The sequence below is a fragment of the Leucoraja erinacea genome, chromosome 1 (assembly GCF_028641065.1).
Source record: "Leucoraja erinacea ecotype New England chromosome 1, Leri_hhj_1, whole genome shotgun sequence".
Classification (NCBI taxonomy): Eukaryota; Metazoa; Chordata; class Chondrichthyes; order Rajiformes; family Rajidae; genus Leucoraja; species Leucoraja erinaceus.
Window position 1 is genome coordinate 65219636 of NC_073377.1, and position 24440 is coordinate 65244075.

A 24440-nucleotide genomic window follows, 5' to 3' on the forward strand; every position below is an offset into this window, starting at 1 on the left:
GGAGTCGATCACCAACCAGGTCAGCTCCCGATGTTACTGTCCATAGGGCACACGGACGAAGCCTCGCGCATGTGTGTGTGTGTGTGTGTGCGTGCGGCCACCAAGAAATTGTGTCCCCCCCATGTCTTGATAGCGATTTCCGCCCCTGCCTTGAACGAACTCAGCAGCATCGCATTGATGATGCCACCTTTAACACTGGCTCTTCTGTGGATTGTAGTAACCTCATTGGTGGGGTCCTCATTGAAACTTACCGAAAGGCCTGGATAAGGGTATGTTGAGAGGATGGTTCCACTTGTGGGAGAGTCTAGGAACAAATGCCATAGCCTCAGAATAAAACAATGAAGAGGAATTTTTTTAGCAAGAGGGTGGCGAATTTGTGGAATTCATTACCACAGACGGCTGTGTAGGCCAAGTCTCTGGGTATTTAAAAATGGATATTGACAGGGTCACAATGGCCTGTTTCCTTTATCATCGTTACTTTTTTGCATATCTTTTATTCATTGTCTTTATCTCTCCACATCATCGTCTATATCTCTCATTTCCCTTATCCCGACCCAGTCTGAAGAAGGGTCTCGACCCGAAACATCATCCATCCCTTCTCTCCTGAGATGCTGCCTGTCCCGCTGAGTTACTCCAGCATTTTGTGTCTATTGACTTGTGTCTTGATTATTATGGGTATCAGGGGTTATGGGGAGAAGGCAGGAGTATTGGGTAGAGAGGGAAAGATAGATCAGCCACGATTGAATGGTGGTGTAGACTCGTCGGGCCGAATGGCATAATTCTGCTCCTATGATTTATGAACTAAGGAGAGATGTCCACAGTTTTGGGACTGAGCAGGCAACATATTTACAGGACTCAGCTGCAGGAATCAGTATCTGTATCTCTGACTGCACCGCCCTGTATTTACACAATTTTCATTTTTGCCACCTTCCATGAATGGCCTCAGGTACTATAGGGGTGTGATCATATTTCTTATGCCCTGTGCAGTGTCTGTTTCCATCTATACCTATGTGGCGGAAGGAACTGCAGATGCTGGTTTACACCGAAATGCTGGAGTAACTCTGAGAGTCAGGCAGCATCTCTGGAGAAAAGGAAAAGGTGACCTTTTGGATCGAGACCCTTCCTCAGACAGTAAGGTTCAGACTAACTAGATGGCACAATGGCTGGTAGAGTTGCGGCCATACAAGGCCAGAAACCTGCGTTCCATCCTGACTACAGGGAGGTGCTGTCTGTATGGACTTTGCATGTTCTGCTCCTGGTTACCTTCTCGTTTCCTCCCACACTCCATAGATGTATTTAGGTTAATTGGCTTGATATAATTGCAAATTGTCCCTAGTGCGTGCCGGATAGAGTTAGTTTGCGGGGATCACTGGTCAGCATGGACTTGGTGGGCCGAAGGGCCTGTTTCCGCACTGTATCTCTAAACTAAACTAAATTAACCTTATTTTATCACCCTGTGTTTTCCCTGTGGCTCAGCACTTCAACTACCCCTCCCATTCTGAATCCGACCTTTCTGTCCTGGGCCTCCTCCATGGCCTGAGTGAGCACAACCGGTAATTGGAGGAGCAGCATCTCATATTCCACTTGGGCAGTCTGCACCCCAGCGGCTTGAACATTGACTTCTCCAATTTCCGGTAGCCCTTGCTGTCTCCTCCCCTTCTCAGCTTTCCCTCAGCCCTCTAGCGCCTCCTCTTCCTTTCTTCTTCCCGCCCCCCCACCCTGCATCAGTCTGAAGAAGGGTTTTGGTCCGAAACGTTGCCTATTTCCTTCGCTCCATAGATGCTGCCTCACCCGCTGAGTTTCTCCAGCAGTTTTGTTTACCTTATTTTATTCTATGCATCTATATTTGTTGGACATCCGGTGGCGATCTTGCTAGCTGCCTCCGCCCATGGCCTGGCTGTCTTTTTTTTTAATTTTGTTATGTTTAGAAGTGTTTTTTTTAATGTGAAGGGAAGCGGGTAGGGTAAGGGGAAACCGTCCTTCAGTCGCTTCCTGGCGAGGATGCGGCTATTATCCGAGTCGTGCCTCCCCCCCCCTCTAACCAGCGTGGCCTTTCCTGCCGGACCGGACCAGAGCTTCAGCAGCGGCGGCGAGGCGCTGGAAACATTGCGGAGCGGGCGAGGCCATCCTGGGATCGCCGCTTGGTGCTGCGGAGTGCTGGGCCGCAGCTCCAACATCGCGGAGCTGTGGGTACGGAGCTTCCAACGCGGGCGGCGCTGACTTTAACATCGCAGAGTCCAGGGATCCTTTGCCGGGGGTCGCCAGCGCGAATCTCCGCCCAGCGCGGCCTGTGGACATCGGGAGCGGTGGACTCCAGTGGAATAGTGCCGATGAGAGGTTCTCGGCGAGAGGGCCTGAGCATCGGGCTACCCGTAGCGGCAACTACGGGGTGCTCCGGAGGCCCCGACCACGGTTGAACATTGGGGTACATTGACGAGGAGGGTGACTGGACTTTGGTTCCTTCCCTCACAGTGAGATCGTTGGTGCCGCTGTGGGGATGTTTGTGTGACTGTAAGTGTGACTGTAAGGGAAAAATAATTTTGTTGTCTCTTCATTGAGGACAATGACATTAAATTAAATCCAACCAAATCAAATCAAATGATACAAACTCCTGAATATAAATCAAACCCCCCTCTCGAATTGACTATTTAGTTTAGTTAAGTTTAGAGATACAGCACAGAAACAGGCCCTTCAGCCCACCGAGTCTGCGCCGACCAGTAATCCCCGCATATGAACGCTACCCTACACACACTAGAGACAATTTTTACATTTATCAAGTCAATTTACCTATAAACCTGTACGTCTTTAAAGTGTGGGAGGAAACCGAAGATCTTGGAGAAAATTCACGCAGGTCACGGGGAGAACGTACAAGCTCCTTACAGACAGCACCCGAAGGCGGGATCAAACCCAGGTCTACGCCGTTACATGCGCTGTAAGGCAGCAACACTGCCGCTGTGCCACCGTGCCGCCCTGGATTTCCTGGATCAAATTGTCCAGACAACTCTCAATGTTCCTGGAGTATCTGCAACTCAGCAACTTGGAGCCACTATTGACCACATTGTAAATAACCCAGAGTTTGTGGGTTCCTTTCTCTCCTATTGCACACTACTGTTATGATTCCCAAATGTACATGAACATTGTTTGAAGGTACTATTCATTTTGCCTGAATATTGAAATCACTGTCGGCTGGAAAAGCAGAAACAACCAGTGGTTTGCTGCAAATAAGCATGTTGAATATTATACTCCTGGTAAACCCACAATTAAATGTAATTTGCCAAAAAGAGATTCTGACGACCCATTTCCTTCATGTTATTTTCATGTAAATTAAAAGGAATGGGGAAACAAAATTTCAGACATTTATATAAGTTTATGGAAGACAAAGGTGCTTAAGGAATCAAGCATTGACAGGAAAGGATACCGACCTCACTACTGTATTAAATCAAATGCCAAACTGAGCTATTGTAAACCTAAACATTGATATTATATGCTCTGAAAGCTCAGAACTAAAACTTAACAAACTGGAGCAACAGAAACTATTGGTGATAATGCCTCAGTGTGAATTGGTTGTACTTGGACCAGTTAAGGTAGCCCAGCATTGCAGAGGTTATAGGATTAGGAGGGATGGATAGATCAGCCATGATTGATGGGCGGCGTAGACGATAGGCCGAATGGCCTAATTCAATTCCTATTCCTTATGACCTGATGATGTGACCATTAATAGACCATTAATTGAGTAATGAATGAACAATGCATTCTGTTTGTATGTCAGGACTTTTAAACTCAGTTAATACATCTTTGTCCCAACCAACACAACTTAACAAAGTATACCATTACCTTATGGACTGCAATTATTACAAAAATTATTCCAGGCAACCATGGCTAAGTTGCTGTAGCGGCTTCAATATTGTTTGTGGAATTAAGATGACATCTTAATTGTAATCACCATGGAAGAGGAAAACCTTTGTATACCTGAGGAAGAGTTCAGAAAATCAACATAAAACCAAGCTCAAAAAATAATTTAATGTAAAATAATGTAAAATAAAAATGGTTTACAAGCAGATGATAATGGGCAAAGCCAGTGAAGGAGGGTTGAGGCCATCACCAGAATCAAACAGTGGAAAATGTAGTTAAATTCCATTTTTGGGATGGCACAGTGGCGCAGCAGTAGAGTTGCTGCCTTTACAGGCCAGAGACCTGGGTTCGATCCTGATTATGGGTGCTATCTGTACAGAGTTTGTACATTTTCCCGGTGGTCACATGGGCTTTCTCCGGGTACTCCGCTTTCCTCCCACATTCAAAAGACGTATACATTCGAAGGTCAATTGGCTTTGGAAAATTGTAAATTGTTCCTGGTGTGTAGGGTAGTGCTAGTGAATGGGGTGATCGCTGGTCAGTGCAGACTAGGTGGGCTGAAAGGCTTGTTTCTCTAAAGTAAACTAAAAATAAAATCTGCTGGATTTCTTCCCAACCTTACCTGATCCCATTTCATCCATTATTAAAGAAAGAAGAACCCTGGCAGTGGAGAAAGCATCAGCAAAATACATATGATCTGTCAAGAAAGAATACCAATGAGCCTATTACCGAGTCCTGCAGTAACCTTTAACCCACCTGCTTGTCTGTATATCTGTGCCATAAATATTCAAAGGCTCGGCTTTCATTGCCACTTAAGGAGGAGATTTCCAAAAGCCTCTTTTTTTTTAAAGCCAGCCGGTGGAATGGTTTAGTGATCAAAATTGGCTAATTGAACAGTCAATAAAAAGGATTAAACAGAGAGGCCCTTTGTGAGTGGCTGTTTTGAGAGAAATGTTGTGTGGAAGGCAAGTGTGAGGCTTTGGATCAAGAGGCTTCAGTGATGAGTCTGAGAAAAAGCTAAGCAGAGGGGGACAGGTGGTAACGGTGCAGTCTGCCGTGCCTGCTCCAGTCTGATCTGGCCACTCCCTGGGTGACCACGCTATAAGTAACGTTCATCTACATATAAAAAGCCCACCCCCAAGCGCTCAAAGTAATTCTGCAAGAAATATCTAGACAAAACAATAAAGTATGCTAACAGTAAAGGGGCTGTCCCACTTGGGCGACCTAATCCACGAGTTCGGGCGTGTTTGCCCTCGACATACTCGCAGCATAATCCACGAGGTCGTAGGAGGTCTTTGTAACTCTACTTCATGCTCGAGAGTAGTCCCCGTGTACTCGAGGCCTCAGCTAGGTCGTGGCGTATTTTTCAACATGTTGAAAAATACGCCGTGATGGAAAAAGGTCGCCATGGAAAAAAACGATACCTTTTTTACTCGTAGGTTTAGTCGTAGTAGGTTGAAGTAAGTCGGCAGATTAGTCGTAGGTAATAGAGGGTAGTCAAAGGTAGTCGGAGATAGTCTTCATCATAGTCGAATGGAGGTCGAAGGGAGATCGAAGGAGATCGAAGGAGGTCATCTTCACTCTCCACTATTCGGTGTCCATTTTTCCCGAAGTTAGTTCTATCTAGTCGCAGCTAGTCTTCAACATAGTCGAAGGAGTTCAAAGGAGTTCTTCTACATAGTCGAAGGAGGTCTTCAACATGACATTTTTTCAAACTCTCCTAAACTCTTCTAAACTCGCCAATTAGGTCGCCCAAGTGGGACAGCCCCTTAACTAGCCTAAGCATGAATGGCTCCCACAAGTGGCATCTAAAAGGCTTGTCAAGAAGGCTTTCAGTCCATTGGCTTTCATCAGTCAAGGTATTATTAGGATATTATAGTTGTACAAGACGTTGGTGAGGCTGCATGTGAGCCTATGGGCCAAATGTGACTAGTGTCATCTTGGTTGGCGTGGGAAAGTTGGGCTGAAGGGCCTGTTTCTGTGCTGTATGGCTCTATGACCTCCGAGAAAAATAATTAATTTCACCCTTTGAATAAATAATGAACCTTTATTTTTAAACAGTAACCCCTTGTAATATAAATGTTCTCCTCCAGGGAAAACATCCTCTGTACATCAATCCAGTGAAGACTCTTCAGGATCCTGTGTAGTTCAATCATGTCGCCCTTATTCTAAACTCTAGCCAATACAAGCACAGTAAATCAGGGAACTTCCAATTCAACAACAACTTTTCTTAAATAAAGAGGCCAATATAATTCATAGTACTCCAGATGTTGAATTGCCAATGTCCTATTTAACTGAAGCATAACCTCTATTTAAACTAATTTCTGTTAACAATAACATGTTGATACTTTCTTAATCTATTACAGTACCTTTATAATAGTATTTTGTGAATTATGTACCAGGTTACCCAGATAATTATGCTGCCTAAAAGGACCATTTGGTTTGCCTACACTAGCCTCCATTGGTCAGGTGTTTATTTAATTTGTGTTTTTCTGTGAGATTTTCACAACATATTTTCGTACCTATCTTTGTGTCATCAGCGATTCATATTTGGTGACTTCACCCAAGCCATTTGTATAACTTATAAAATAGTTTAGGTCCCATCCCTGAACCTTGCAGCACACCACAAGTTTCATCTTATGAACTAGAACAAGACACAATTATGCAAGCTTTCAGTATTTTGTTTGCCAACCAATCTTCAAACCACATGAATATGCTATCTCTTACATTCCTACATCAGGAGCAATTGTTCCTTCAATAACCTTTGTGGCATATTATAACCTGCCTTAGATTCAGATTCAGATTCAGAAAACGTTATTGTCTGTCATAACAGAAAATCTTATTACAGCACATCTAACTTCCTCAAACAGCTCAAGTAAATTGGTCAAACTGGATTTCACCTTCACAAATACACTCTTGATCTTCTACAGGTGTACGGTAGAGAGCATGATGACTTGTTGCATCACAGCCTGGTTCGGCAACTTCCGAGTAGGTGGCGCTGTTGAGTATGGCTGCCCCGCCTGCAGCTGTTCCTCCTTTCACCCAATTTGTTTATTTTTAGTGTGCTAAAAAGTTTTATTTTGGAGGTCTTCTTGCACCTTGATGTGGGGGGTGGGGGGAGAAGGGGGAAACTGTTTTTCTCAGTCCCTACCTGGTCGGAGATGCGTCTTTCCTCCGAGCCGCATCTTCGCCCACTCCTCGCGGCCTACCAACTGGATTGGAGCGGCGTTTCCTGCCAGAGCTTCAGCCTCGGCGGCGGCACAGCGCTGAAGCACCATCGCGGAGCGGGCGATGCCTTACTGAGGATTTCCGTATGGTAAGCTCTGGAGAGCTGAGACCGCCGACTCCAACGTCCACTGAAAATCGTAACCACCAGTTTCAGGAATCACTTTTTCCCAACAACAATCAGGCTTTTGAACACTACTTACACCAGCTCATCTACGAAAAATTAACTGTCTTGATTGCACCAGGGAGTTCATGCTTTTATTTTGCACAAATATAGTTTATTTTTTAATTAATTGAGTTTTATTTGTTGATTATTATGTTATCTATGAGTACTGTGTTGACCTGCTAAGCTGCTGCAGGTAACAATTTAATTGTTCCATTTTTGGTACAGGTGACAATTAAACATTCTTGACTCTTGACTACATATCTGGGCTCTCATATATAAAGGGAATGTAATAAAGGTTAGCTAGGTTGAATCTTGGGATGGGGTTGGGTCTCTCTATAAGTTGTAATATGCAGATTGGGCTTGCGTTCTGTAAATATTCGATGAATGAAAAATGATGTTCAAACGTATATACACTCTTTATGGCGCTAACAGGTTGGACATTTTTCCTGGCTGGAATGCATCTGACTAGAAATCTTCGACACACAATAAATAGTTGGCATTCAAGTGCAAAGTGAGAAGTTTTCTCATCCAGAAGGTAACGATTCTTTGCACGTCTCTGAACAAGAGGGTTGAGGAAGCTCGGTTGCTGAGGATATTCTAGACATAGTTCAAGTGATATGAAATTAGTGCAGAAAGTAGTGCTGAGGTAAAAGATCAGCTACAATATTATTGAATGGTAGCGCAATGTTGAGGGGCAAAAGGCCTACTCCTATGTCCATTTTGTATCTTCTTATGAGCAATCTGCATTATATAATTCATTCGCTGTGACCTTCCCGATGGGTTGGAGATGAAAAAATGGCATTTTAGGGAAATAGGGAAAATATACTATATTCAGCATTATAAATTATTGTGTGCCACTCTAGTCCCCCCATTACAGGAAGGATGTGAAGGGTTTGGAAAGGGTGCAGAGGAGGTTTAGAACAGTACAGGAATTGGCCCTTCGGCTCCCAATGTTTGGGGCTAGTTAAACTGATCTCATCTGCCTGTATATGATCCATATCCCTCTATTCCCTGCACTTCCAAAAGCCTCTTCAACACAACTATTGTATCTGTCTTCACCAGCCCCGGCAATGCATTCCAGGCCAGCACCACTGTGCAGAAAGATCTTGCCCTGCTCATCTTCTTTGAACTTTCCCCCTCTCACCTTATTGCAACACCTCTGTTGTTGGACGTTTCCACCCTGGGAAAAAGTTTTACCAGAATTATTAGCAATGTTACAACATTTTGAGATTTAAAAAATCAAGCCTGCAATTTATCCCATCAGATAAAGCATAACAATAAGTTTAATTTGACACCTAATTCACTTTCATATCTCAAGTAATAAAACAGTTATGGCCATTTTCATACCCGGAAATTAGCATCTTGTTCCCTATTGATTTTCTATGGACATAACAAAAAAGCTGTGATCGAGGACAGTCAAAAGCCCATAACCTTCTTAAAAATTAAGAGAACTGAATGAAATTTTCAGTTATCATAGATTGAACCATTCTGAAACAAATATAAAATAATCTTACTTGGAGGACCTGAAATTAAAGCATATAATTAGTTAGTTACCCAATTGTAGCTAATTTCAAACTTCAATTACTAGATCTAAACATCTATCCATCTCTTAATAAATGATTAACATTTTTAAATAGCTTAAGTGTCCAAATAATATTCACAAATACTTCACAATAAAACATGATTTTTAAATCTCATTTACTTCAATTTATAGGCCAAATGGAAGGAATTTAGTGTTCAATTGCTGTAAATTAAAGTCAATTTAAATCGGCTTTCTAGTGGGTGCCTGTGAACGCGCTGGTTTAGAATGTTCACATTGCGCTGGATTTGTGCCCTCAAATGCCCAGAAAAATACTGCGGGATATAAAGAGCCCAAAATGAGCTACTTGCTATAGAAAACTTTATATACAGGGTTCTTAAGAAGCCCCTTTTAATGTAAAAATAAGGTACATACCTTTAATTGTTTGCTTTATAAAACCCTGGGGCTGCGAGAGGTTGCGGGTTGAGAGAGTGATTTTTAAACTACTATAACTATTATACAAGGCCATAAAAACTAATAATACCTTTTGCGACGGGGTCTTTCAGCGATTTTCCGTTAATGATTTACTAGGCTGAACATTTTCGATTGGAACAGCCTAGTAAAAATCGCGTTTTAAACCCGCCCCCTCTAAACAGCGGCAAAATCACACACACGGGGTGGGGGCAGATTCTCATCGACGATTCGGGTAGGTTTTGTAACATACCTAGAATTATGCTACGGGCTAGGATTGTTTTCTCTGGAATGTCAGAGGTTGCGGGGAGACCTGATGGAAGTATAGTATATGAAGTTATGAGGCACTGATAGGGTAGAGAGTCAGAAATGTTTTCCCAAGATTAAAACAATCATATAACCATATAACCATATAACAATTACAGCACGGAAACAGGCCATCTCGGCCCTACAAGTCCGTGCCGAACAACGTTTTTTCCCTTAGTTCCATCTGCCTGCACTCATACCATAACCCTCCATTCCCTTCTCATCCATATGCCTATCCAATTTATTTTTAAATGATACCAATGAGCCTGCCTCCACCACTTCCACTGGAAGCTCATTCCACACCGCTACCACTCTCTGAGTAAAGAAGTTCCCCCTCATATTACCCCTAAACTTCTGTCCCTTAATTCTGAAGTCATGTCCTCTTGTTTGAATCTTCCCTATTCTCAAAGGGAAAAGCTTGTCCACACCAACTCTGTCTATCCCTCTCATCATTTTAAAGACCTCTATCAAGTCCCCCCTTAACCTTCTGCGCTCCAGAGAATAAAGACCTAACTTATTCAACCTATCTCTGTAACTTAGTTGTTGAAACCCAGGCAACATTCTAGTAAATCTCCTCTGTACTCTCTCTATTTTGTTGACATCCTTCCTATAATTGGGCGACCAAAATTGTACACCACACTGCAGATTTGGTCTCACCAATATACTCAGCCTTTAAGATGGGAGGGGCAAAGTTTAAAGGAGATGCATGAGGCAAGTTTCACAGAGGATAGTGAGTGCCTGGAACACACTGCCAGGTGTGGTGGTTGAAGCAGATACGTAATGGCGTTTAAGAGACATGGAATGGAGGGATAAGGGTTATGTGCTGGTAGATGATGAGCCTGTTCTTATGCTGTACTGTTGTTCTATGTTCTATACTGTTCCAAAAATTGCCTCGTAAAGTTTGGAGATAGATTCAGAATTTTTTACCAAGAACACTTGATCGTCGTGCACCTTGAAGAAGACTGCAAGATCAAAGATGTTCTAGAAGTGAATCCCAGGATTGTGCAAGAGGTGGGTACATAAGTTACATTAGTATCACAGTGATCACAGTGCAAAAACCTATGACTTGATGAAAGTTGTACAAATGTTTATCTTTCCCTTTGAAAAGCAGGAAGCAGAGTTTTATTTGTAAATACATATAAATACATTTATATGTACTATCATTTGTGATGTCTCACCTCTCGAGTGTGGGGCTGCCTGAATGGAACCTTTGAATAAATCAAGCACACCTTTTTTTGAATTTCTCATGTTTCACAAGCTTTAATTTGGACTTTCTGCAATGGACTTTGTTAGAGACTAAAAACTCAGCAAGCATGCATGTAATAATGCCTCAACTCGTAGACTGGTTGAATTGCTATTTTTGGAATCAATCTGAAATTGCCAAACAGATTGATTTAAGTAGATCAAAGTATTTTTGAATGAATGTTGTTCACAATCACATATCAATAAGGATGAATGTGCCTTTGCCAGCATCGAATGAGAGATCCTGAGACAGGGAATGAAAGCTGTCTCCTGGACAACAGCATGCTATCTCTGCTGCTCTTCAATGCCTTGCAAGTTATAAACAGTGGCAATGCAGCTTTTGTAAGCTATACATGGGAATCAGCTTTCCCACATCATGTAAATGTGCTGCACAGTGATGGCAGTACAAAGACAAGTGTTTTTATTTTACTTGACCCGTGCAACATAAAAAGGCTCAAGGTCATGTTGTCAAAACAAGCTTCAGATTTTCTAGGTTTACTGCCGACCCACTCCAAACATGACCGGGATAAAAGCACTCTTCGTCCACCCCCCAGCTATGACCATGAACCATGTTAACTGCTACGATGACACTTGGTGGTCTCCCACTTCACTCAGCTCGTTGCAGCTGTTTGAAAGGACCCCTGCAGTAAACTCTGTGGACACAGCATGTTGAAGCCTCCAGCTGTCAAATAACAAGGATTATCAGGGCACCTCGTAGTGAGCAAAATTAAATACTGGTGGTTGAATGAATATCAATTACAATGTTAAACTCGTGCAAACCAATCGGTTGTCCTCCATATGTAGTCGTGCATCCCACTCTGCTCAGGGCAGCATGGAAGCTTAGTGTATTATTTCTAATTTTTCAGAGATCACACACACATTGTCACTAGGAAAAGTAGATGTAACTTGTAACATGTGCTTGTTATTTTCTGAGCATTGACTGTCTCTCAAGACCGCGAGGAAGGGATGTGATGGGCTTTCTCCATGAAAGGATCATTAGTAAAGATATGGCAACGTGCACAGATTATCTGAATGAAAGCAAGCTTACAATTCACAAATGTAAATTAAAAAACTCAGGTCCAATTATGTTTTGATTGTGTGAGAGAAATAAAAGAAAAATGTTCTTGCTCACAACTGCTTTGCTCTGTCGGGTAGGCCGAGCGGGCCATTTAAAAGGTTTTATAAAACATATATAAATAATGTAAGTCTTGATGGATTGCATGCCCAGATGCTCAAAAGAAAGGAAAGCAGATACAGCTACTAGTATCTATACATAAAAAAATCAACAGAAGTGGAAAAAGTACTGCCAAACATCAAATCCATCCTTATCTTTAAAAGGGAGGTAGCAGTTACTCAGGGAGCTCTTGGCCTGTTAGTTTAATGTTAGTGTTAGTAAGTCCACCAGTATCATTGGTGAAATATCCAAGAACAATATATTTAAACAAGGAGAATATATTTGAAAAGAAAATCAGCCTAGATTTCTAAGAAGGTTCTGTTTAGCCCATCTTGGTGGATTCTCTAAAGAAGATTAAAAAAAAAATACTGGTGAAAAATCACTCTCATTTTGATTACTGTTACTAAAAGTTAAACGTAATTCCTAAAATTAAAGATGACTGCCTTTTGTGGTAGGAATATTTCCAGTGCATCATTATGCTCCTGACATTAAGCACTGATTGCACTGTAATTAGCTTGAAGTTGCTACCAAAAGAGAGATTTAAACAATCTTCACTTCTTTAATACTAATGAAATCTCTTACTCACTTTCTTAGTTGATAGTGAACCGAACACCTCTGACGGAAAACTTGCAAGCCTTACTTCCTGCCTTCAGAAATCTCTGACAATTGATAATCAAAGACAATTCCACAGGGGATTGTGACCAAGTCAGGCAGTAAGATCAGAGCAGGACACTGGAGACTAACAGCTGTATTAATGCATTGTTGTTTAACATTGTGAACAGAGCCACTATTCACTATGGAGGCATTGATCGAAACAGGAAGCCTTGAGCATGTGAGCTGAAATGCCTTCGGTGACAATACAGAGCCTTGAGCACCTCAGTGGTGCAGCTTGAGGGTCTTGAATATTGGTCAGACAGAAATGGCTCTGAGGACCAAACTGAGAACATGTGGTGATTCTGGTTACATTGAATATTTTTCTGAGCCTTTGGCTTTTAACTAATGAGACTGAGGTAAAATTACACCGAGCAACTGTAATATAAAGAAACGTTTTGTTTTCATAAAGTTTCATGGACCGTGTTTATTTAGAAATGCTAACACGAAATGTGTATGTTTTTCCTCTTTATATACATCAAAGAGAGGACATTCAAATGAAGTATGAAGTCATGAAATAAGGTCATGTAAATACTGCGATATCACTCCAGAAAAATGGGTATTTTTTCAGGAGAGATTTCCCTCAGACCCAAACAAACGCTAGTTTACGCATCTCTGCTTCAGTGAAGGTGAAGATTAGTTTTGAAAAGATTACAAACTAAAGTTGAATGGTTCAAGTCAGCAGACCTCTCCCCCCATCCAGCCCCTATCACTCTAACCACATGGATGCCATTGGGGTGGAGCACTTTTGCCAGACCTGACCTGAAGCATCTGTTTCTGATGATCACCCTAGGCTCAATGTAATTGTAGTGAGATCTAACCTCGGGAACCAACAAAAGTGGTATTGGCCACCAGCTGTGGGTCCATCTGACTGCGCTCAAAAACCAACAATCAACATGCTTTCAGGTCTAATGGGGTCTGAAGTAAAAGGGCATGTCGTTTTTCAGGCTTTCGATTGTTTCACTGCCTGTGCCCTCTCACTCCTCTGATCTCAGAAGAGCCAGGTGCAAAGTCTGTACATTTTTGATGGCCTCTTGCCTATTATAGGGTGAGGAGGTTGGAGGCATAGGTTATGTGATTTTCATCTCAGCTGAACGTGAATTAAAAGATCACATTCATTCCTAATGCAACGACTTCATTCTCCATCTGCCCAACTTTGCTATCTCCCAATTGCCTTCCACTGCACACGGGGTGGCTCTGGAAACACCCTGAGGAAAAGCAAGAGACATAATCCTGTTGTAATTCCCTTCCTTTATCTTCAGTTCTGCACGAAAGAACTCCAGGAGTAAAACTGAACGATGGTTAGTCGCTAGAGCTATAATTCCCTGCAAATTGACAATATTCCTCATTCACATTGAAACATACTGCGACGAGGAGGTCGAACCAGAAATGAACCTCCTCCCAGGGAGCGTGAACATGGGAGAAATCTTCTCATTGTCCGTTCCTGAGCACATCCTGCTGGCTATGGAGCAGCACCAAGAACTCAAGAAGATATTTCCTACTTTGACTCACTGTCTGGAGAGGAACATGACACTGGATAGCTGTATTTTGCTCAAACAGAAATGGAAGGAGTTGACATTTTTCCAGATGCAATATCACGATGGTTTCAAGCATTACATTTTAGTTTAGTATATTATTGTCACTTGAACCGATGTACAATGAAAAGCTTTTTTGTTGCGGGCAATCCAGTGAACAAAATGACTATACAATCAAGATGTTCACAGTGTACGGATACAGGATAAAGGGTATATCATTTAGAGCAAGATAAAGTCCGATAAAGTCTGATTAGACAATAGACAATAGGTGCAGGTAGGCCCTTCGGCCCTTCGAGCCAGTATCGCCATTCAATGTGATCATGGCTGATCATCCCCAATCAGTACCCCGTTCATGCCTTCTCCCCATATCCCCTGACTACGCTATCTTTAAGAGCCCTATCTAGATCTCTCTTGAAAGTATCCAGAGAACTGGCCTCCACCGCCCTCTGAGGCAGAGAATTCCACAGACTCACAACTCTCTGTGAGAAAAAGTGTTTCCTCGTCTCCGTTCTAAATGGCTTACCCCTTATTCTTAAACTGTGGCCCCTGATTCTGGACTCCCCCAACATGTTTCCTGCCTCTAGCGTGTCCAAACCCATAACAATTTTATATGTTTCAATTAGAACCCTCTTATCCTTCTAAACTCCAGAGTATTCAAGCCCAACCACTCCATTCTCTCGATGGTTGAAAGGTCTTCAACAAGGTAGATGGGGTGGAAGGTCACACTCTAGCTGGTGGGAGGATGGTTCAATTGCCTGATAACAGCTGGGATGAAACTGTCCCTAAATCTATATGTTTTCAAACTCGTACTTCTTGCTTGATGGGAGAGAGGAGAAAAGGAAGTGACCAGGTTGAGACTGATTCTTGATTATGCTGGAGGCCTTGCTGAGGCAACGTAAAGTGTAGATTGAGTCAATGGAAGAGAGGTTGGTTTGTGTGATGTTTTATTATCCAAACACTTCATGAAGTGAGTGTCTTTGAGGCACTAGAAAACAATTATGTCATCTAAACCATCTTCCCCCCTATTGAAGATGCATTGTAAAATGGACTGTGCAAAATACGTGTTGCTACTAAGCTGATGGCATAGAGAAACATAGGATCAGGTCATACAGCTTTTTGGTTCTGAATTAAACAGTATTAGCTGCTAGGGGTGAGAGGACAAACATGGAATCTCTTGGACGCCAGAGGTTGATGGGAGGCCTGATAGAAGTATAAACAATTATGAGAGGCATTGCTAGGGAAGACAGTTCTCCACCACATCAAATTTGGACAAGGGCTGCAAATCTGGACGTGCAGAAAGGGAATTCTGCTAAGAGTGGAATTCATTGCCACAGAAGGCTGTGGAGGCCTAGTCAATAGATATTTTTAAGGCAGAGATAGATAGATTCTTGACTAGTGTGGGTGTCAGGGATTATGGGAAGAAATGAGCAGAATGGGGTTGAGAGGGAGATAGATCAGCCATGATTGAATGGTGGAGTAGACTTGATGGGCCGAATGGCCACATTCTGCTCCTATGAACTCATGAGTGGGCCTGGGTCGTGGGGCAGAATGGATGCCGTAGAAATTGTGCACAATAGTCAGCAGAGACTGGCAGGAGGTGGCATCAGAAAATATACTCCCTCGGTGTCCATGGGTCATGCCCGACTCAAACATCTAGTCCGACGGTCCAGTTCCTGAGGCACATACATCTGGACCAGGAACAGAAACGGCCATGGTAAGAATGTCTCAGATGTGGAAATGGATGTGGAACTCACCCAAAGTCCCCGTGGTAAATTGGAGAACAGATATCAATCACCAGTCAGCCTCCAGGGTGTCTGGCTGCAAATTGCAGCAGTTTGAACAAACTGTATGAGTGCCCCTTTAAATTGCACTGCTGTGCAGCAAGTAGCGCAAAGGAAACCTGGTTCTGGTCAGTTTTCCAGCGATAGATTCTGTGGGGAAGAAAGTGACTCATTTCTCCCATTGATGCAACATGGATTGATGTCAATGCTTACTTGTCTGACCTGGGGAAAGAGAAATATTCTGCAAATACGAATGTTGATAGGATCTGCCTGGTTTCCTTTCTAGAAAGATGCAATTCAGACATAGAAATCATGTCATCAAATGCTCTTCCAGATAATACCAAAAACCCACCATATGGGGTTAAAAGTATTTGTATTGTGGGGAAATATTTTAAAGTATATTTGCCCAAGTGGGTTTGCAATCTTTTGGCACAGAGACAGGAGACCCAGTGACCTTCAGGGTTGGGTCAACATGAGAAGGGGCAGGGGCATTTACATGAACTAAGTACATTAACAAAGTACTTATCTGGCTGCCTGGCCGACCTTTCACGGCATTTTATCTCATTTTCCCACACAAATCTCAAGTGTGCGTGAAAGGCATTGGATTTATTAGTACGTGAAGTCCAGAATCAACACTTGATTTTGTTAAACCTCTCATGGGGTGAATGTTTCACTCCTCATTAGAGGAACAAAGATCTGGGGACTGTCCACTTTTTACAGGAATTCCAGGATCTTTCCTCCGGGAATCTTCATTGCTGGCCTAGCCAGAGTACTCAGAGTCAAGGGAGGTTTACTAATCAGAATTTTACTGATGGATATCCGGGTTACAATAAACACATGGGGGGGGGGGGGGGGGGGGGGGAGGTGCTCTGGTCTGCCATTTGAGTTTTTATCTGGCTGCCTGTTCTACTTTGCACAAGGCATTTTATCCATTTCCAAACTTAACAAATGTCAGAATCCTTCAAGGATCCAGGACAAGATCCAGGCCAGATCCCACCCCCTTGTGATCCCCATGTCTGAGGAGAAGTCTGGTAAACCTCTGCCATCCTGCAGTATTAGACACCCATGCCAAGGCTCGGGTGATTCTCAGACTATGTAATTTCTCCCCACTCAGCTAAGTCCTTCCAGATGTCAGGTCAGTCTTGAGGAAGTCAAGAGCCAACTTTTCTCACTCTTGGATTCCAGGTCCAGCAAGTGCCAAGACTGAGCTGAAAAGGCCAAGAATAATCCGAGGCCTACATGTATTCTCAGTCCAGCCTGATATAAAACTGGTGGTCAACCTGGGATCAGAATAGCTCAATAAACTTTCCCAGCAAGGATTGATTGGGTTGGGACTGAAGAAGGGTCCCAACCCAAAACATCACCCATCCTATTTTTCTAGAGATACTGCCTGACCTGCTGTTACTCCAACACTTTATGTCTATCTTTGGTATAAACCAGCATCCACAGTTCCTTCCTACACAAAAACTTATCTGATGTTGGTTTGATCCAAATTTATGGAGACCAGAGATCTGAGATTCTCATTGTTGGAAGATAAAATCGGCTGGGAAGTGGGCACGACATGAGCTCTCTCACCAGGAGCTAATATCCTAATGTTATCACGGCAGTTGAGGTTATGGGATAAGGCCAAGAAAAATCATAGTGGGAGCTAGAGGGTTTACATGTACAGTACCACATTCAGTGGAGGATGAGCAACAGAAAGAATGGGTCTGTCAGGGCAGTCCTGCTTGTGGATTTTGGGAAGGAGATTGCGGAGTTGAGGAACAATAATGTTGGAGGCTGCGGAAGGCCAGAGGATAAGATCAGTGATGGTTTTGGAGATGGTAGCGTGGTGTGTTTATCAGAGGGGTACCCATATGTACCTTTTTCATTTTAAGCAGCTCTAAAATAGTCTGGTATGATTCGTTATTCCACTGTTTAATCCTGAGTTCATCCTTGTAAAGGAATGATACACTGAGAATCTACAAGTGATGCAATGGAAGTGATGATAGAGGATGGGTGTAAGTAAACTATTCAACATCATGAGGGAAGGGTGTTTTCCTCTTGGTGCCCTGGTTTCCTTCCTCATACCAAAAATGTGCATGCATGTAGGTTGATTGGACATTGCCCCCTTGGTGTGGAGGTGAAAGGAGAAATCAGGGAAGGAGATTATGGAAATGTGGGGAGAATGAAAAGATTAGCATAGGATGAGTTTAAAACGCTGTACGTTGAAGGGCCTTTTCCTCTTCTGTTTCTCTCTGTGGCTCTAGTATCTTCAGAATCCCATTTATAAGGGCCTACCAGAAAACCCTGACTCATTGATAGCTCATGCTGCACCCTATAGGATGTCTTCTCTCATTTCCACCTGCGCCCCATTTAGTTATATACAAACATGTGACTCAAAGGAACAATTTACATGTAACTCCAGCAACCTCAAGTTCAAGTTCAAGTTCACATTTATTGTCACATGCACCAATTCAGGTACAGTGATATTTGAGTTACCATGCAGTCATCCAATTAAAAGAACACAATGCACGATAGAACTTAACATAAACATCCACCACAGTGATCACTGTGATGAAAGGCAATAAAGGTTTGTCAGTCTTCCTTCTTTTTTGTTCACCCGTGTTCGGGGCCTTGACCCCCCATAGTTGCCGCTACAGACGGCCCGATGTACAGGCCCTCTCGTCAGGATGATGGAAGCTCTGATGTTGGGACGGATGGAACACATTTCGTGGCTTGGAGTGCACGATTCGGCCCGTTTCTTACCGGAGACCGCGGCTTCTCAATGTTATAGGCCGTAGGCCAGTGGTCGGAGCTCTTTTTTGGTGATCCCTGGCAAGGGATCCCTGGCTCCGGGATGGTATGTCCACGCTATGCCCGCGACTAGAATCTCCGCAGACCACAGCTTCACGATGTTAAAGTCAGCAGGCCGCTGGTCGGAGCCTTTCTTCTGGCTCCGCGATGGAAGTCTGTGCCGTGCCTGCTGCTGAAGCTCTGGGCCGTCTCCGGGTAAGGCCGCTCCAATCCAAGTTGTTAGGCCGTGAGAGAGGCAAAAATATGACTAGGAAAAAAGTTGCATCTCCGTCGAGGTAAGTGACTGGAAACAGTTCACCCCTACCACCCTCCACATAAAAACATACAGAGAAACATTCGCACATACATTTAGACATACTAAAAAAACGAAAAAGACGAAATGATTGACACGCTGCTGGCGAGGCTGCCGCTCGTAGCACCACCCGATGATACGGCGCCACCCATTGACTTTTGATACAAAATGACGAATAATGTCCATTACTCTGAAAATTGCTCTGTTCCGAATTAGTCAATGCCCACTCATACGGTGGATGAGACAGAACATCCACTGTAGCATTCTCCATTAACGTGCTGCATTCAATATCTGGAAATATTCATGTAGGAAAATAATTATCTATAAATGTAAAATTAAGACCAGGGAATTTGACAGTGAGTAAGCATTATTTAGTAATGAATAAAAACTTGCATAGATCTCATATAATGAAAATCTTATTTTAAAGCTTTTGATTGTAGGACAAATCCATAAATACCTGAAATTTATACCTATTGAAGATTTTCCTCTTAACTCCATTGGGAAGAAGAGGATGTAACCAGCACAGCCTATAATGGTACATTGAATGGGAGTCACAAGGAAGTGCAGATGCTGGAATCTTAAGCAAAACACAAAGTGCAGGAGTAACTCAGTGGATCAGGCATTATCTGTGGATGACATAGATAGGCAATGTTTTGGTTCAGGACCCTTCGTCGGAGTATGAAGAAGGATCCCAACCCAAAAATGTCGCCTATCCATGTCCTCCACAGATGCTGCCTGACCCGCTGCGTATTTCTGTATTTTGCTCAGGGTACATTAAATCACGATGACTATTTTTGAATTTCATCTGCAAACCTGTATGAAAATTGTTGTCAATTTCAAATTGGAGAACACTGATAACAATATTCAGCTTTTCGATGCTAAACAAAGATATTAGAAGACGGAATTACTTTGTTGCCCCTAACATATTGGTAAATGTAAACAAGAATAGTCAAATCTCTGAAGTAACATCAGATATTTCCACTTGATTTTGGAGCTGAAATTCATCTTATGATTTATTTTATCTTTTCATCCCATCCTCTTGGCCCTGTGGCCCTGTAGAAGCAGCCGATATTTGTGTGACTATCAATGTCAACAGACTTTTCACCAGTTGTTTTCTCACTTAATTTGGAAATTTGTTACGTTCAAACAGGGCTCACTATGAGTTTCTTCCCTTCCCTTCAAAATGCTAACCCCACTTGCGATAGCTCTACTTATTCACTGATTGTCTGACTCAATATCGAAGCAATTCAGATCGGTATGGATCAATTTTAATGGAATGAAAATGAAACCGACTGGAGCATGATGTGATTATATGATCAAGTTCTGATGTATTCCCCTAGGTGAAGTTGAAATTCATCTGACAAACTTTGTGAAGGAAGCAGGTTAAAAATAGCATTAAACGTTTTTTTCTTAAAACGTCATTTATTTTTGATAGATGCTTTTTGTTGTCTAAATCTACTGTTGTGATAAGCCAGCTTTCAATATTTTTTTACCTTCAGCGAACATTTTTTTACTCATCAACTGCTTTCGAGCTCCATTGACCAGATGGCTATGCTGAGTTCATTCAACTCTTCCAGGAAGACATTAGCATTTGACATATAGATTCATCACAGACCGCCATTAAAGGTACAGAATTCATTTTAAAGTGAAACCAAGTTTTCAGTTGGAATATTGTGCTGTCTTTAAAGGACCTCGGGCCACATTACACACTGCAGACATGAATGCAGAAACTCTGCTGCTTTCTCTCTTGAGCCTGATACAATGTTGTAGTGGAGTGGTTGTGGCACACAACTGGTGAACACTGCCACATTAATCACAGTACAATTTGTAGCCCACAATTTCCAATTATCTTTGTAAGACAACAGAGACCCTGGAACAGTACAGCACAATAACAGACACTTTGACCTCCAATATTTGTGGCAGACAATGATGCCAAGATCAACTCTTATCTGAATGCACATAATCCATATTCTTCCATTCCCTGCAAATCCATGCGTCCATCCAAAAGTCTTTTAAATATCTCTGTTGTATCTGCCTCAACCACCATTCCCGGCAGCACATCCCTGGCACTTGTCACCCATTGTGTAAAACAAGTTCCTGCACATCTCCTTTAAGCATTGCCCCTTTAAAGCTATGTCCTCTAGTCTTTGACATTTCCACCCCGGGAAAAAAGGTTATGACTGTCTACCTTATCTATGCCTCTCATCATTTTATAAATTTTTATCAGGTCTCCCTGCAACTACACCATTCCAGAGAAAATAATTCATGTTCGTCCAGCCTTTTTCTGTAGCTAATAACCCCGTAAACCAGGCGTTGTTCTGGTAAACCTCTGCATCCTTTCCAAAGCCTCCATATCCTTCCTGTGTATGAGGCATCCAAATTGTCTGCACTACACCAAAGGCTTCAAGAAATTATTTTGTTGATGAAGAATAGTCAGACTGGCCAAGGATAAACACAGAGTGAGAGAGAGCGATATAGAGTGAGAGAAAGAAAGAGTGAGTGAGTGAGGGTGAGAGAGCGAGTGAGGGTGAGAGCATGAGAGACAAAGAGAGAGAGAGAGAGAGAGAGAGAGAGAGAGAGAGAGAGAGAGAGAGAGAGAGAGAGAGAGAGAGAGAGAGAGAGAGAGAGAGAGAGAGAGAGAGAGAGAGAGAGAGAGAGCAGTAAAGGTCATAAGGTCAGGAGATCATGTGATATGAGCAGAATTAGGCCATTTGGCCCATCAAGTATACTCTGCCAATCAATCATGGCTGATCTCTCCCTCCCTCCTAACCCCATTCTCCTGCCTTCTCCCCATAACTACTGACACCCGTGCTAATCAAGAATCTATCTATCTCTGCCTTTAAAATATCCATTGACTTGGCCTCCACAGCCTTGTGTGGCAAAGAATCCCATAGTTTCACCACCCTCTGACTAATTAAATTGTCCCTCATCTCCTTCCCAAAGGAACGTCCTTTAATTCCGAGGCTCTGACCTCTAGTCCTCTCCACATCCATTCTATTCAAGCCAAGCCTTCCTATTGTAACACACATTGAGAATCCCAAGTAAAGCCACTGCTGAATGCTGTAACTCTCCATCATTAGATGATGGAGTGTTGCAGCATTCAACTCTCATTCGAATGATAGTTGAATGCTCCCATCCCATTCCAAATCTGATCTTTCTATCCTGGGTCTCCTCCATTGTCAGAGTGAGGCCCAACACAAATTGGAGGAACAGCACCTCATATTTTGCTTAGGTAGCTTACACCCTAGCGGTATGAACATTGACTTCTCTAATTACATATAGTCCTTTCTATATTACATATAGTATTTGCTCCGTGCTTGCTCAGTTTGCTCAATTTGCTCAGTGGCTTCTAATTACATATAGTCTAATTACATATAGTCCTTGCTTTCTCCCTCCTTCCCCTCCTCCTTCCCAGCTCTCCCACAAGCCCAGTGTCTCTGCCTCTTCCTTTCTTTCCCCTCCCCCCCCCGATATCAGTGTGAAGCAGGATCTCGACCCGAAGCGTCACCTATTCCTTCTCTCCATAGATGCTGCCTCACCCGCTGAGTTCCTCCAGCATTTTTGTCTACCTTCGATTTTTCCATCATCTGCAGTTCTTTCTTAAACACTCCTGTTATTTAATTGTTGGTTTAAATGCATTTTATTGTTTTAACTGCTTTCCCAATGTTTACATTGTTTAAAAAATATGTTTACATGTCAAAATGCCTTCATTGCAATTATATTTAAAAAATAATTTTGTATGTTTCTGAAAATGTTGAGAATGCCATAAATATTCTCAAACATTCAATCACTATAACAGTTTTGATAGTCTTTCACCCTGGTTTCAGGGTTTAATCTCCTTTCACAGGCCCTCACAGACAGAGCCTGCCACACAACACTGCCCAGAGCCTCATTGATCAGTGGCAGCATCTTACACATACAAAGCTGCATCCCAAATAAAAGTACGTTTCAAGGTCTGCAAACTGGTGAGCTCAAGTGATTTGCTGGAGAGTTCAAGATCCGAGCCAACGGGGAAGGGGAACGGGGAACGGGAAAGGATTAGTGATGGTGATTGAAACTCCGATCAAAGAGGCACATTTTTAAGGGACGTTTGAAGCTGAGAGAGAGAGAAAGAGGGAGAGAATCCTAAGGCTGTTGATAGTTTACTGTGTCACATGGGCTTCAATGTCACAAAACCCTTCTGTAAAACAACATCACATTGCAAATCTGGATCACCAGCAATCAGCCTTCAGTCAATATAAAGCAACAGAATACATTAAGCTGTAAGATGTATGGTAAAAGTCATTCCATGCTGCATGTTTCATTGCTCCAGATTAAAGATTGTTTCCCAATTTGCTCAATTATTATTCATTCCCTTGCCGCCGGTTTGCAATGCCTAAGCTTGGCATGGTTAAAGTCGTCACTGAGAACATACAGAATTGATCTTATATCATCCCCAAACTTTTTTTTAAATGTGGTTTCTCCAGCAGGATGCAGACTACTTAGAAGTAATCAAAACCAGTGTGCGTCAGATGCAGTAAAAAATATTCATAAGCATTAATGGTAATCAGATTGTCTGGGAAAAGAAACTACTGCTCTGTTCTTAGAAACCCTTGCAGCTGATGATTGGGGTTGACAAGTATTTGTGTTAAATCACCTATCTGATGGTATTGTGAAATAGAAACATTTTTTTTTCTAATTGATAGCTGATGTTACAGGGATTTTAAACCCACACAAGGGAAATGGAGACAAACAGATTTTTAGCTGACTTTAGTTTAGTTTAGAGACACAGCGCGGAAACAGGCCCTTCAGCCCACTGGGTCCGCGCCGACCAGCGATTCCCACACATTCACACTATGCTACACCCACTAGGGATAATTTTTACCAAGCCAAATAACTCTATCACTGCACCACCTTAACTAATTCAGTAAATTCATTCGGAGTGGCGGCGCGGCTCTGGCTGCAGCGGCTCACCGGCAGTCCCGTTGTTTTTGTGTTTTGTATGTTGTTTATTTTGTTTGGTTAGTCTAGTTTTTTGGTTTTAGCTTGTGTTTTTTTTTGGGGGGGGGGGGGGGGGTTGAAACGGGGTTTGCTGTCTCTCCCTGCGGGGGAATACGACCTTTTTGTCGTATTCCCCTTCTCTGCCTCCGTCTGTGCTGAGGCCTAATGGAGCTGATGACCTCGAGGCTCCGGAGGCAGAGCACCGTCAGGACTCGCCCTGAGCTCGCTCCCGTGAGGATGGTCCGGCTCAGGGCTGGAAGAGGTTGGGACGCTCCCCTGAGGACGGCCAGCCCGAGGGTGGAACGAGGCTCCCATTGGAGCGGCCGAGCTCGGGAAGGTGCGGCGCTGGCAGCCCGAGGGAGGTTCGGCACCCAAGTCGGGGCGGCCCGGTCCGGGGGAGAAGCGACGCCCAAGTCGGGGCGGCCCAGCCCGAGGCTGAAGACGGCGCAG

At 43.0% G+C, this 24440-nt stretch overlaps 1 long non-coding RNA gene across 2 annotated transcripts in view; it reads left to right on the forward strand.

Annotated features, from left to right (window-relative positions):
* Positions 1-23815, forward strand: part of LOC129697623 (uncharacterized) — a 47560-nt gene extending 23745 nt beyond the window's left edge. The window contains exons 1-3 of one of the 2 annotated variants that reach the window (XR_008723554.1): positions 10387-10550; positions 20510-20636; positions 22838-23815. This is a non-coding gene — a long non-coding RNA (uncharacterized LOC129697623). Of the gene's footprint in view, positions 1-10386; positions 10551-20509; positions 20637-22837 lie in introns of those variants that run through there. The other variant, XR_008723555.1, reaches the window with a different exon arrangement.
* The last annotated feature ends 625 nt before the right edge of the window (positions 23816-24440 follow it).